General features: G+C 50.5%; 1 protein-coding gene across 2 annotated transcripts in view; it reads left to right on the forward strand.

Moving 5' to 3' along the window:
* The first annotated feature begins 1,156 nt into the window (after positions 1-1,156).
* The window catches only part of FAM114A1 (family with sequence similarity 114 member A1), an 87,791-nt gene continuing 75,519 nt past the window's right edge, over positions 1,157-13,428 (forward strand). The window contains exons 1-2 of one of the 2 annotated variants that reach the window (XM_019480583.2): positions 1,157-1,254; positions 4,322-4,397. The gene's annotated coding sequence lies outside the window, so the exon portion shown is untranslated. The remainder of the gene's footprint in view (positions 1,255-4,321; positions 4,398-13,428) is intronic. The other variant, XM_014594950.3, reaches the window with a different exon arrangement.

The raw sequence follows: 13,428 nt of genomic DNA on the forward strand, positions 1-13,428 counted from the left end.
AATGGACCACTTAATACACTTTTTTTTTTGTTCTACAAATCAAAGCATAGAACTCATATTTTAATATCAGTAGTCTTACAAGTACAGATGTTCTCGATTGTTTTGCAACCTTTCTGTGGACCACCTCAATAGATCTCGTGGACCAGTGGTGGTCCACAGACCACAGTGACAACCTCTGCCCTAAATCTTTCCTTCGCTGTCCTCTCACCTCCAGTTAAACTGCCCTTTTAAGCAGAACTACCTTCTTGTTCCAATATGCTTGATCCAATACTCTCTCCACTACCAAGTTCTCCTGGAAAGCCCACACAAAGTAACACAGACTGGTTAAAGTTTTCCAATCAAAACTTTTTATTGATGGAAAATTGGGTTTTTAACTCAAATTGTCAAAAGTGTCTGTTTTTCTTCGGGGGAGGGAAGGGGGGACATTTGTTAGTAAAACAAAGCCTCCATTTTTTACCTCAAAATTTAGAATTTTTGTCTGACTTTCCAGTACAAATATGCCACTTTCAAATCAGATCTAACACTTTCCTTAGCCTGGCAGTTTCCTGTTCATTTATGTCTTAGGATATGGACAAACAGACCATGGAAAATAAGACAGGCTAACTTCAAAAAAAGCTGCACACTGTTGTAACAGCCTAAAACTTGGTCACCCTCGCCCAATCAGTGTCAGATTTCCTCCTGAGTGACTGACACCGCGACCCTTCTCGGTTGCAGCCCCTGCCCGGCAGGCTTGGTCCGTCCAACCCGGACACGAGGCGCTTCCCCACGGGCGGCCGAGCGCCGCGCCCTGGGGCCCGGGTTCCCCGCGCGGCGTCGGGGCGCCTCGGCACCCGCGGCCCACTCCTGCCTCCCGTCCGTACAGCACACGGGCCCGAGCGCTTTCCACGCCGCGCCCAAGGCAGCTGCCTCCTGCGCTGAGAACGGGGCAGCCGGTCTGGCCGCGCGTGCCGAGGCGCTGGTGCTTCCCGGAGCGGGCGGCAGCCCCTCCCGTCGCGCATCAACCCGGGCCAAGGAAATGGCGCGAAAAATCAGGAGCTGGCAGGTCACTGGAAAGAGGCGCGGCGTCTCGGGGGATGCCTTGGACCAAGCGTGAGGTGGGGATGGAGTGAGACGCCCCACGGGGCGGGAGTCGAGGCCTAGCCCAGCCCCGCAGGCGGGGGCAGGAGCTGCCCGGCCCCGTCCCTGTCCCGCCTCCCAGCTCGGGCCGGCGCTGCCGACGTGGCGGGCGGGGCCCCCGGCAGAAGCTGCGGAGCGGTAAGGAAGGGGCGACGCTGCGGCTCCCACCCTCGCCCCCGCGGTCCCCGCGCTACGGGGAACAGGGGCAGCCCCGGGCACGGCCCTGCCCGGGCGCCACGCGCAGCGCCTGCCCCCGCTCCCCGCCGGGCGTGACTGACAGTGTGACACCGCAGGGTCCCGGGGGCGGCTACTCGGGGAGGGGAAGGAGACTCGCCCCGTGCCCATGTGAGCCGGGGCAGGGCGGCTGTGCCCCCAGGAGCGGGGGGCAGGCAGCAGGGGGCGCTGGGAGCCGGGAGATGGCAGGCAGGCATCCCCCCCATGAAGGCTCACCCCAAGGCGCCTTGGGCCCCCTGCCTGCCTTGCGAATCACTCCAGCTTCGTAGCCCAGACAGGGGACCTGAAAACGGTGAAAGCGTAGGCAACACGTAGGGGGGGGCATGTGCCCCCGGAGAGCACTGGTGCCCCTCCCAACAGCAAGCGCTCTGGCTGGAAGGGGGGCACAGAGAGTGCATGTGCCCCTGCTAAAATTGGCTCTGCCATGCTGTATGCAGAAGTGCTGGCACTTCCGCTGCCATGCTCCAAATCTCAGCCAAGTGCCCCAACACCCAGGGGTGCCTCGAGAGCCTTTCAAAGGTGTGGCAGGGCTGCCACGTAGGGTCTGCACTGTTTGCTGTGCAAACATGGGGCATGAGATAAACCTAGGGATTCCCAATAGACTTGCTCTGGGCTTTTTAAGTGCTTTACAACAGAATAATCACCCTATTATTTTTCCATTGTCAAAAATAGAGCAAAAACTAAGAGCTGGTGTTTTCCAATTGGTGCCACTAGTCCTTGAGAGAATGGAAGTCTTGAGTCTAGAAAGGTTGAGAAGCACTGACCTAGAGAAAAGCAACATTTTTCAGGGGTGCCTTGAGTGTAACAATGGATGCCTTGCAATTAGTGCGGGGTTCCTTGAGTCCATTTTCTCTCCTTGCAAGTTGTTTCTAGCCCCTATCTAGGATGAGGGTGTTCTATGCTTTGATTTTTAGGGAAAAGGCTTAACCAAAAAGCGCTCGCGTAAAGAGTTTGATTGTTTCACATGTGATCCAGTCCTGCAAAGACTCAAGTACACATATCACTTATCATATGAACAGACTTACATTTGTATATAAGCCTTTATCAGATCAGGCCCATAATTAGTTGTTGCTGCCTAGTTACACCCTCCAGTATATATACATGCAAGTCTAATGATATCAGTAGGAGTTGCCTGTATAGGAAGAGAGAGTTTGGCCTATAACTAAAACTCTTTCTCCTTATGTGATGCTACCCAGGCCACTATATAATAAGCACTGTTAAATCACTGACAATATTTACCATACCTTTGCTTCATTATTTGTGGTATTTGATATACTCAGAATGGGAAAGACTGCAAATGCTGTGGTAAATGTAACCCCTGTAAGTTGTAAATTCCATTTTTTCTTGCTGGATGAAGTTCAGCGCAGACAAGTGCAAGGTGCTACACAGTGGGAGGAATAATCAAAAACAAATATAAAATGGGTGACACCTGGATGGATGGCAGATCTGTGGAAAAGGACTTGGAAGTTTTGGTAGACTACAGACTGAATATGAGTCTGCAGTGTGAAGCAGCTGCACAAAAGGCAAATGTGGTTTTGGGATGCATCAGTAGAAGCATTAGGTGCAAGACACAGAAGGTGATAGTGCCTCTATACTCAGCACTAATTAGGCTTCATCTGGAGTAGTGTGTGCAATTCTGAGTTCTACATTTAAAGAAGTTTAGAAAGGAATTTTACCCCACGGTCAGATTGATTTCCTTTGTAGGGGGTTTTGCCTTCCTCTGTAGCGGGGGGCGTGTAGCTCTCTACCTGGGGTCTGTTGAGCATATATTGACAAAATTTCATAGAAACAGGACGTTGGCTGCTGTAGCTCCCATGCTTTACCTGTGGCTAGTTAGGGTGTTAGGTCTGTGTTGTGCCAGGGTTGCAGGGAGTCTGATGTAGAGTTTAGATTATGGATTGTATTGGAAGGTTTAGATAAGAATGATCCTGCCTTAGGCAGGGGTTTGGACTAGATGAGTGGTTTTCAACCTTATTTCATTTGCAGACCCCTAAAAAATTTCAAATGGAAGTGCAGACCCCTTTTTGAAATTTCAGATAGGGTTGCAGACCCCTTTGAATTATAAGTGTGGCTGTTCACATACTTTTGATTGATCATAGTCATCTTTTGCAGACTTCTTAGATATAAGCTGCCAGACGTTTGTGGGCCACAGGTTAAAAACCACTGAACTAAATGACATCTGGAGGTCCTTTCCAGCTCTACTCTGTGATTCTATGATTATTACCTGATGACATATAAGCATTTGATGTCCTTTGCATTATTTTATTCTATATATATTGTGTATTTATTGTTCGGTGGTGTTCTTGGATCTATCCAGGAGGTGAAGAATACTTTGTTCTAACCTAAATGAACAATACAGTTTATACTCCTAAGCGTATTAAAAATGAATTAATACATTCTCTTTTCCACCTACATCCCAGTCCAGTAGAGCTGTGACTGATGCTTTTGATGCTATTTTTATGTATCAACCCATTTTATAAATGTATATGGTAGACAGGAGTCATCTGAATCCCTGGCAGAGATCTTTGGATCTTTTCTTGTTGTGTAGCCTCTGTCAGAGCCTGCATGTATTAAAGAAAATGCCACTGAAATCAATGTAAAGAGAAGGTCTACTCTAGATGAAGGTTTGCAGGTTTAATTCATGCCCTGCAAGTCTGTGTGTAGACAGGGCATTAGAATGAAAGCTCTTCAGGGCAGCAATTATGTCTTCTGTGCACAGTGCCAGGTATAATGATGGTGTCAATGACCTTAATTACTCTATAGTATTCCCTTTGGACTGTGCCAATGCCACTCCTTAATCAGCTGTAGAGGTTGCTGAATAGTCACTTTTTTCCCTTCCTGGATTCTTAGTGTACTGCCTGGACTATCTTCACAGGACTCCTCTGTAGCAGCACAGAGAAATGCTAAGAAAAAGAGTTTCATGTAGACAGAACCATAGTCTTGATACATTTTTCTCTTTTTGTTTACAAAGAACCAGAATCAGACACATGAAACATCTCCAAAGGTACTCTTGAATAAGAAGTATAAGGAAAAAGCTGTATTCCAAGGCAAGTAAAATGCTATGAAGAACAACTACACTAGTTTGTGTGTTTTCTGTTTCTTTGTGAGCATTATTTGGAGCAGAACAGAAGTAACAGAGTAAGCTGCAGGGAAAATAAGAAAAATTAAGGAGCTTTTATTTTGCAATAAAGTAATAGTAGTGCTCAAACAAACTTACCCCCTCTTCAGACAACAACCAATAAACCCATGTATTGCTGACCCAGCTGGAACAATGAGTTCCAGAACAAAGTAGGACCATCTGGAATTCTAAGTAAAAAAACAATCCCTGCTTCTTCCTCCCACCTTCCAAATGCCAAACCTCTTGGACAAATCACAAGGGAACCATGAGAACAATTAGTATCTGGTCAAACAGTAATGACTTCAGGGACCATGGTCAGCCACACCCAAATCTCTCCCCAACATGGTGCTTTGATATCCTCAGTTTTATTCAGAGTACACTTCCATTAGTTCCCTGTTATCTAACTTGCAATCAGTTGGCCAGGGTATAGGAAAATGTGCCATCTGGGACTGATGAAAATGAAACCAAGAGCTGCATGTCCTCTGCATATCAATGGCACTGTAACTCAAATGACCTTTCTCCTTGTGGCCTTTCATACCCATTTGACAGGAAAGGAGATAAAATAAATATCTGTGGCAACTCTCACAAAAGAGGCCTCTGGAAAAATGAACTGTCTCTCCAAAATATACTCAGGGATCCACTGGACAAAAAAAGGACTGAAACTGCTCAAATTTTGCCCTCAGAAATTCTCAGGTTGTAAGCTTAGAAGGTGCTCAAAATCATTCTCTTCTGCTCATCTTGTGGGATCTGACTCATAGATATTTACATATTTTCTTACCTATGTACATAGTTTTCTACCTATTTGCTGTTTCAGTGACTTATAGTCATTGCATAATGTAACTTAAATTTAAATTTTTCCTATGAGCTTATAAAAAGACTAAAATTTATGTCAGTTAAAAAAATATTGAAAGTGAACAAAGGTGCTTTAGTTTGAAATACATAGGGTTTAAGTCTCCTTACTAACACCAGTTTAATTCTGAGTGCTTCCACGGGGGTACATGTATTCTATAGTGTAAAAGATCACATTGTGATTCTGCTTATATCAAGTGGAGTGCCCCAGGGGTCAGTCCTAGGGCCAGTTTTGTTCAATGTCTTTATCAACGACCTGAAAGATGGCATAGAGTGCACACTCAGCAAGTTTGCAGATGACATCAAGCTGGTGGGGACTAGTAGATACACTGGAGGGTAAGGCTAGGATTCAGAGTGACCTAGACAGATTGGAGGATTGGGCCAAAAGAAATCTCATGAGATTCAACAAGGACAAGTGCAAAGTCCTCCACTTAGGATGAAAGAATCTCATGCACCAGTACAGGCTGGGCAGCAGCTCTGCAGAAAGAGACTTGGGGGTTACAGTACAGTGGACAATAAGCTGAATATGAGCTAGCAGTGTGCCCTTGTTGCCAAAAAGGCTAACAACATACTGGGCTGCATTGGTAAGTGTGTTGCCAGTAGGTCAAGGGAAGTAATTATTCCCCTCTATATTCACTGGTGAAGCCACATCTGAAGTACTGTGTTCAGTTTTGGGCCCCCCACTACAGAAAGGATGTGGACAAATTGTAGAGAGTCCAGCGGAGGGCAACAGAAATGGTTTGGGGGTTAGGGGATATGACTTATGAGGAAAGACTGAGAGAACTGGGCTTATTTCATCTAGAGAAGAGGAGACTGAGGGGAGACTTAATAGCAGTCTTCAGCTACCTGAAGGGGGGGTTCAAAAGCAGATGGAGCTAGACTGTTTTCAGTGGTAGCAGATGACAAACGAAGGAGCAATGGTCTCAAGTGGTAGCAAAGGAAGTTTAGGTTAGATATTAGGAAGAATTTTCTCACTAGGACGGTAGTAAAACACTGGAACAGGTTACTCAGAGAGATAGTAGAAGATCCATTTTGGCGGGGCTTCAAAACCTGGCTAGACAAAGCTTTGGCTGGGATGATCTAGCTGGGGCTGGTCCATGATTTGAGCAAGGGGGTGGACCAGATGACCTTCAGGAGTCCCTTCCAAACCTAACTTTCTATGATTCTATATCAAACTGATTCTGTGTATAATTTTAAAAATTATGAATATATCAACTTAGGTATCCAAGATCCAAATTGCATGCCACCAACATTTAAAAAGAATGGTATCCTTAAGTGATGTAATTGACCAGAGGAAATTTAAATATGAAGTTTGTTTGCTTGTTTACATACAAAATTTTCTTATATCTTAACTAATATGATATTAATGATATCAGAAAAGCCACATCATAAATAAGTTAACAAGCTTAATACATTTGTAGGGCACCAGGATAATAGTGGGTGTAATATGAGGATTTTACCTCCTGTAGAATACATGTGAGCATTAGACATCTGTATTTAAAATAAGAGTCCTGATTGGCTTCATCTTTTTTATTTCGGTCCATCATGACTCATTCATTCATTCCATTTCTGTAATCTAATATTTGGCCACTGTTTTATCAAGTTCCTTGGCTTGCACCTAATGCACCTTGGATTCCTAGGTGGTCTCTCATCCAAATACTGGCTGTGCTTAGTTTTCAAGATCGGATGCATTCAATCCACTCCAGACATAGGCTCTCTTCTGAAGTAGCTTCACTGTTTTTTGAGAGCTACACCACTTTTACACTAGGCACACTGGTTGGAGAAGATAATCAACCCCACCCCCTCTGAAAGGCAATGTGCCTTCCAAAATGTATGGGTTTTTTTGCCATCTGTGGCGGCGAAATGCCCCCACAGGCTAGTGAGGGAGAGAAGGGGGGACCCACAGACCCCAGACCCCGAGAGCAAGCCCCCAGAGGGGCATACGTACCGGCTGAGAAGCAGCGGGAGGAAGAGCTGCATCTGCGGCTGCAGCCGCGCGAGCTGCCATTACGCCGGCTCTGGCAACAGCTGTTCCCGGCACAGCGAACAGCTGAGCCAATCCCAGCGGCCGTAGCGGCCGCTGTGGGAAGGTTTAAAAACGCCGGCAGGACAGGGAGAGAGGGGGAGCCAGGGAGAGAGAGTACGGGTGTGCTGCCTGTGCTGCGGGCTCTCGCACGGAGTGGAGAGGACCCAGCCTGCGGGTCTCAAGCAGGCAGCTTAGACAAGAGCTGGAAGCCTTTCGCAAACAGCAGAGCGAAAGGCAGTCAGAGAGTGCAAGCCGAGGCAATCTCTCTGCATCCTGAAGCGGCTGACGCTCAGGAGGCAGGGGAGCGCTCTGCTGACGGTAGGAGAGGGGAGACAGCGGAGGCTCCAGGAGGGGGCTGGAACCAGGGGGAGCACCCACCAGCTCCCCCTAATTCAGAGGAGTATTTTCTGTAAGAGAGGAGAAAGGAGAAATCCCTCCCAGCAGGAGGGAGGACAACCGGGAACCGGGGAACCGGTCAGAGGCCATCATACTGGGCCTGGAAACATCTGGAACGCATTGCCCAGCAGTTGGCGTGTGGACGGGGTGTAGGGGAGGCGGAGCCCCATGGATCACCACGGCCGACAACCGTGAGTAACACTGTCTATCGGGAGGCCCCACCCAGGATAAAGACCTCCACTGTAGACCCCTCTGAAGGTAATTGATTACATCCAAGTCGTGGCAGGCGAGTTGAGGGGAGGGGCAATACCCCGATAGGGCAGGCGGAGCGAGGCGCAGGCTCCACAGTGGTGCATTGGCAGGGAACAGCTGCGTCATTCTCGTACAGTGGTAACGGGGCAGTGTCCCGACCCGGGACCTGATAGTGATGCAGCAGCCAGCCCTTGCGCCCACGGAGCTGCTTACGCAAGCAATCCAGGCCATAGGGCAGGTGCTGGCAGTGCAGCAACAGCAGGGCGCTCACCAACAGGAATGGATACAGCGAAATGCCGCTTTGTTTAAAATGCCCCGGATGACGAGGGAGGATGACCCCGAAGCTTACATCGAGGCATTCAAGAGGACAGCTATCCAGACAGGGTTGGACCGGGGTCAGTGGGGCCACCACCTGGGGGCGCTGGTGATAGATCAGGCCCAAGTTGCCTACCGAGCGCTGTCAAGGGACGAAGCTCGCGATTACGAGGCAGTGAAAGCAGCAATCCTCTACAGGCTTGAGATTTCACCGGAAAGTCATCGGCAGGCCTTTAGAGCCCGAAAGGCCAAGGAGGCTAGGCAACCCCAGGGGTTGTTGCAAGCTTTAAGGGACTCACTCAACAAATGGTTGCCAGCCGGCAAGTTCGACCAGGCGGGTGTGATGGACCAGATCCTGTTAGAACAATTCATATGGGATTTGGAGGAGGATGCCCAGAGATGGGTACGCAGACATCAGCCACAAACTAGTGAAGAGGCACTTCGCTTGGCTGAGGCTTTTGCGATTTCGGAAAGGGAACAGGGATACAGACGAGACTCCCGAGGCACGAAAGAGGGACCCACAAGCGAAGGGGAAAGGCGAACAGTCTCGAGACGAGGGCCACCGAAAGGGGTGGTGTGTTACCGCTGTGGGCAAACCGGACACATCTCCCGCGAATGTGGGGAAGGCCTGAGCGAGCTGAGTCGCACCCCAACAGGATATCCACCCCCCCGGGATAGAGGCAAAGAGGCAGAGAGAGGGGAACCCATGGATTGCAGTTTTGGGTCGGCAACCCAGAGGGAGGGATGGAACCGGCCCGTAGTAACCGCATGGGTTGGAGACAGGGCGGTTAAGGCCACATTGGACACGGGGTGCTCCCACTCCCTACTTCGGGCAGACCTCGCTCCGCAGAGGGAATGGAAGAGTGAGGGGCCCCTGACGATGACCTGCATACTAGGGGGGGAGATGCGGTTCCAGACTTGCTATGTTCCGCTTAGGGTGATGGAGTTTAGCGGAGAGTTGCGGGTTGGAATTGCCCCGACCCTGGCGTGTGAGATGATACTAGGCCGAGAATGGGGGCCATTCTATACAGTCCTCGAGCGAGTGAGGGCTATGCAAGAGGAGAGGAACCGGATCAAGAGGGGAGACGGATGGGCCGGCGAGGGCCCAGCCCGTCGCAACGAGACAATGGCAGACGGCATCGACCTAGAACAATTCGTGAGCGCGGCCCAATTTCTTAGGGCACAACATGAGGACCCGGAACTGCAGTGGATGTGGGACGCTGATCCCGGGGAAGGACCCTCACAGAGGCGTCCCCGCTTCGAGGTAACAGGGGGACTATTATATCGGGTCCACCGGGGTGAGGAGGGTACCATACGGGGGAGACAGTTAGTGGTCCCGTCCTCACTTCGCCAAGTGGTGTGGAGATTGGCCCATGACTCACCCCTGGGTGGCCATCTGGGACGTAACAAGACCCGGGCGAGGCTGGCCCAAGAATTCTTTTGGCCTCGTCTCCAAGAGGACGTGGAAAGGTGGGGGGCCGCATGCCCCGAGTGTCAGAGGGCCCAGGAATGGAAGCCCCCAAGGGCACCCCTGAAGCCCATGCCAATAGCAGAGACACCGTTCTTGCGGGTCGCCCTGGATATAGTAGGACCCCTCCCCAGGTCACATAACGGATACCAATATATCCTGGTGATGGTAGATTATGCCACCTGTTTCCCAGACGCCGTGCCCCTTAGGTCCATAACCGCCACTCGAGTAGCGGAAGAACTTCTTAAGTGGATAGCGCGGGTGGGCATACCTCGGGAAATACTCACAGACCAGGGAACAAACTTTATGTCTGGGGTAATGAAAGCTTTATGTAAGACCCTTGGCATCACCCAGCTAAAGACCTTGGTCTACCACCCCCAAACTAATGGTTTGGTAGAAAGGTTAAATGGGACCAGCAAGCGGATGCTCAGGCGGTGCGCCCAGGAAGACCCGCGGAGGTGGGATACTATCTTGACACCCTTGCTGTTCGCCATAAGGGACGCTCCGCAAGAGTCAACCCAGTACTCTCCGTTTCAGTTGGTGTATGGCCATAGCCCTCGGGGACTGCTACAAATCGTAAGGGAAGAATGGGAAAAGCCAATAGGCTTGGGGGTGTCGGCGGAGAGGTACCGGGAAGAGCTACAAGACCGAATCTCCATGGCCCAACGGATCTCCAGGCGAAACCTGAGGGACGCCCAAGGCATACAGGAAAAGCGTTAGAAGGCGAAAACACGGACTTTCCAGTCGGGGGACAAAGTTTTGGTATCGCTGCCAACTTCCTCCAGCAAACAGCTGGCCATGTGGCAGGGGCTATTTACCGTGGTGAGACAAGTAGGACCCGTGGATTACGAATTACTTAAACCAGGCCACCGCCGGGAACGACAGATTTACCACGTGAATCTGCTCAAGAAGTGGAAAACTCCTCAGGGCTGGTTGGCCCTAGACGGGGATACAAAGGAGGACCTGGGACCGCCGTGTCCCTGGTTAGGGAGACCCGGGGAGGAGGGGTCAGTACAAATGGGCAAGGAGTTGGGCAATCACCAACAGCGAGAATTAGTAGCTCTGATAGAGGAATTTAGGGCAGTGTTCCAAGAGATCCTGGGACGAGTAACGGGAGTAGAACATGAAATCAGGACACCTCAGGGAGCACTGGTGAGGGAGAGATGGAGGCCGATACCTCAGCGGTGGCAACGGGAAATACAGCAAGAGATCATGAGAATGCAAGAACAAGGGATTATACGACCGTCCCGCAGTCCATGGCGGAGCCCCATAGTCCCCGTCGTCAAACCGGACGGGTCATTGCGCATATGCATAGACTACAGGAAGCTCAATGCCCTGACTACGTTTGATGCCTTTCCGATGCCCCATGTCACTCACCTCATGGAGAAAATCGGTGAAGCACAGTATATAACCACGCTTGATTTGGCAAAGGGATATTGGCAGATCCCGATGCGCCCCATGGATTGTGCCAAAACAGTCTTCGGGACCCCGTGGTCCAGAACAGCCTTCTCTGACCAGAGAAATCCAGGGCAGCCTAAGGGCCAAAAGGGGAGCACATAAAAAGTGGAAACAGGGTGAGATCACTAAAGATGAATATACCTCCTCTGCTCGTGCTTGTAGGGAGGCAGTTAGGCGGGCCAAAGCTACCATGGAGCTGAGGATGGCAACCCAAGTAAAGGACAACAAGAAATTGTTTTTTAGATATATTGGGAGTAAAAGGAAGGCCCAGGGAGGAATAGGACCGCTGCTAAATGGGCAGAAACAATTGGTGACAGATAGGGGGGACAAGGCTAAACTCCTCAACGAGTTCTTTGCCTCAGTGTTCCTAAGTGAGGGGCACGACAAGTCTCTCACTGGGGTTGTAGAGAGGCAGCAGCAAGGCGCCAGACTTCCATGCGTAGATCCTGAGGTGGTGCAGAGTCACTTGGAAGAACTGGATGCCTTTAAGTCGGCAGGCCCGGATGGGCTCCATCCGAGGGTGCTGAAGGCACTGGCCGACATCATTGCAGAGCCACTGGCGAGAATGTTCGAACGCTCGTGGTGCATGGGCCAAGTCCCAGAAGACTGGAAAAGGGCTAACGTGGTCCCCATTTTCAAAAAGGGGAGGAAGGAGGACCCGGGCAACTATAGGCCTGTCAGTCTCACCTCCATCCTTGGTAAAGTCTTTGAAAAAATTATCAAGGCTCACATTTGTGAGAGCCCGGCAGGGCAAATTACGCTGAGGGGAAACCAGCATGGGTTTGTGGCGGGCAGATTGTGCCTGACCAACCTAGTCTCTTTCTATGACCAGGTTACGAAACGCCTGGACACAGGAGGAGGGGTGGATGTCGTATACTTAGACTTCAGGAAGGCCTTCGATACGGTATCCCACCCCATACTGGTGAACAAGTTAAGAGGCTGTGATGTGGATGACTGCACAGTCCGGTGGGTGGCAAATTGGCTAGAGGGTCGCACCCAAAGAGTCGTGGTAGATGGGTCGGTCTCGACCTGGAAGGGTGTGGGCAGTGGGGTCCCACAGGGTTCAGTCCTTGGACCGATACTCTTTAATGTCTTCATCAGCGACTTGGACGTGGGAGTGAAATGTACTCTGTCCAAGTTTGCAGATGACACAAAGCTATGGGGAGAAGTGGACACGCCGGAGGGCAGGGAACAGCTGCAAGCAGACCTGGATAGGTTGCACAAGTGGGCAGAAAACAACAGGATGCAGTTCAACAAGGAGAAATGCAAAGTGCTGCACCTAGGGAGGAAAAATGTCCAGCACACCTACAGCCTAGGGAATGACCTGCTGGGTGGCACAGAGGTGGAAAGGGATCTTGGAGTCCTAGTGGACTCCAAGATGAACATGAGCCGGCAGTGTGACGAAGCCATCAGAAAAGCCAATGGCACTTTATCGTGCATCAGCAGATGCATGACGAATAGGTCCAGGGAGGTGATACTTCCCCTCTATAGGGCGTTGGTCAGACCGCAGTTGGAGTACTGCGTGCAATTCTGGGCACCACACTTCAAGAAGGATGCGGATAACCTGGAGAGGGTCCAGAGAAGGGCAACTCGTATGGTCAAGGGCCTGCAGACCAAGCCCTACGAGGAGAGACTAGAGAAACTGGATCTTTTCAGCCTCCGCAAGAGAAGGTTGAGAGGCAACCTTGTGGCTGCCTATAAGTTCATCACGGGGGCACAGAAGGGAATTGGTGAGGATTTATTCACCAAGGCGCCCCCGGGGGTTACAAGAAACAATGGCCACAAGCTAGCAGAGAGCAGATTTAGACTGGACATTAGGAAGAACTTCTTCACTGTTCGAGTGGCCAAGGTCTGGAACGGGCTCCCAAGGGAGGTGGTGCTCTCCCCTACCCTGGGGGTCTTCAAGAGGAGGTTAGACGAGTATCTAGCTGGGGTCATCTAGACCCAGCACTCTTTCCTGCTTATGCAGGGGGTCGGACTTGATGATCTATTGAGGTCCCTTCCAACCCTAACATCTATGAATCTATGTGGGGCCTATTCGAATTCACGTGGATGCCCTTTGGCCTCAGCAGAGCAGCTGTGACGTTCCAGAGGTTGATGGACAACCTGTTGGCACTGCACGCAGCGTACGCGGCGGCGTACATTGATGACAACTTTATATTTTCCGCCAGCTCGCAACAACACCTCCAAGACCTC

This window comes from Alligator mississippiensis, chromosome 2, assembly GCF_030867095.1.
Source record: "Alligator mississippiensis isolate rAllMis1 chromosome 2, rAllMis1, whole genome shotgun sequence".
NCBI classification, from domain to species: domain Eukaryota; kingdom Metazoa; phylum Chordata; order Crocodylia; family Alligatoridae; genus Alligator; species Alligator mississippiensis.